A 2,296-nucleotide genomic window follows, 5' to 3' on the forward strand; every position below is an offset into this window, starting at 1 on the left:
TTGAATCTCAGCTAGGTTACCTAATGGCGGCCTTAGGCAATTTAATTAACACATATATGCCTCAGTTTCCTTATCTATGAAATGGGGATAATAGTAGCTGCTTCATAGGATTGTTAGGAAGATTAAATTATGTATATTACTTAAAAAGTGTTAAAATTGGGCTTCCCAGGTGGCGCAGCGGTTGAGAGTCTGCCTGCCAATGCAGGGGACACGGGTTCGAGCCGTGGTCTGGGAAGATCCCACATGCCGCGGAGCAACTAGGCCCGTGAGCCACAACTACTGAGCCTGCGCGTCTGGAGCCTGTGCTCCGCAACGGGAGAGGCCGCGACAGTGAGAGGCCCGCGCACCGCGATGAAGAGTGGCCCCCGCTCGCCGCAACTGGAGAAAGCCCTCGCACAGAAACGAAGACCCAACACAGCCAAAAATAAAAACAAATAAATAAATTAAAAAAAAAAAATCAATTACCTTAAAAAAAAAAAAAAAAAAGTGTTAAAATTGTTAATAGAATTTCTACCTAATAGTGGTCTGGGAGATTGGTCAATGCAGTCCATTTACCTTCAGAAGAAAGGGCCAGCAATAGCCAACCATCTCCTTAGACAAATAAAACTACATTTTGACCATTCCCCTTTCTTTCCCAGCAAGCCCACTGACTTTTCTAACTCTGTTAATGATTAGCTAAGGAAGGATGTATTTTCTTTCTTTGGGTTTCTTTATAAACTGGGCAAATTTGCAGATGGAAACCAGTTCCGTGCCCTTTGTTTCTACAATTCTCATATATGGATGAGAATGCAATCAGAGAGCTAGGGAACTCAAGTCTTTGAGCATGTTTCTGTTGTCTTCAAGAACCAAACGCTCTTTTACACAAGCACAATATATTCTATAATTTATCTTATGGGCAATTCTACTGGTTTTTATCAAGGGCTCTAATATTAAAGCATTAAAATGTTTTAATGCTAGACATATTGAAAGCCTAAAACATCTCTTGCTGAAAGCATAATACCAGTCTTTCTACTCATTCTGAGTTAAGATGAACTAATGAGTCTTTAGTAATTAAAAAAATTTTTTTTAATTTACTTGGCTGCGCTGGGTCTGCGAACTCGTAGTTGCAGTATGTGGCATCCAGTTCCCTGAACAGGGAATGAACTGGGGTCCCCTACATTGGGAGCGCAGTCAGCCACTGGACCACCAGAGGAGTCCCAAGTCTTTAGTAATTTTGTATTCAGGAGTTTTAATTGACCAGTCACTGTTTTCCAAAAAGACTGAATACATAGTAAACAGAAGCTGAGATGAGGAATTTTACACAATAGTCTTTAATATTTTTTCTTAAAAAATTAGAAAAGAGAAAGAAATGAAAGGCATTTCAGTGTGTTGACTGTATCATAGAATCTGTTTTATATAAATCAAAAAAAAAAAAAAAAAAGGACTGTGGCTATGGAGAAAACAATGTTATATAGGTAGTGCAAAGGAAGGAAAATTTTCATAACTCACGGAAAGCACCAGCCTGATAGCTTGCTTCTCAGTGTTTCTCAAAAGATAAGAATGTAAACCAGAATGACTGTTTTGTTAGGTTGGTTGTAAAACCAGGCAAAAGAAATCTGACACTTCAGAATCACACGAAATCAAATACAGAAGAAATGAAACCTTTAAAATTAAACTTAAGTGTCTGGAGATATAGAGAGTCCAAGTGTTTTGACAAGTACAAAAGGTTTTATGCTGGTGAAGTTGGTTATTTTTTCTAAATTGCTTAGAAAATTGTTCTGAGGGAATAAGTTAGGAGCTACAATTGCCAACAGTTGTAAAAAATACTCTACTAGGTCCTAATATTGTAACGTGGTAACTCGTATCTTTTGAACTAAAGTTTTAGTAGGTGTAGATGCCCATTTTAAAATGATTTTTTAAAAGACAAGCAGCGGGGTGTGGCCTGACCAATAAAAATATCAGTAAGCAAAATTAGGGAGTGACTGAATACACACTTCAGGTATAATTGACTTAAGTGTCTAAGACTTAAGAACAAAACCCTCATTCACCTAGAAATATGGAGGCTGAATCTGGTGAACTGACATCAAAGTCTTGGGCATATTACTGCTCACTTACCTCTATATATGGCAACTGGTAGAAGTGAGTACCTATATCAGAAATCTTAGAATTATAATATTAAATTTTACAAATTAATCTGCAATCCACTTATATCCTCCCATTATTGCTCCTTCTAGGAACCTGAATATTCTCCTTTGATGGTCTCAGGAATCTTTTCAACATAATTATTTTTCAAGAAAAGAAAATTTTGCTTTGAGCA

This window comes from Balaenoptera musculus, chromosome 10 (assembly GCF_009873245.2).
Source record: "Balaenoptera musculus isolate JJ_BM4_2016_0621 chromosome 10, mBalMus1.pri.v3, whole genome shotgun sequence".
NCBI lineage: Eukaryota > Metazoa > Chordata > Mammalia > Artiodactyla > Balaenopteridae > Balaenoptera > Balaenoptera musculus.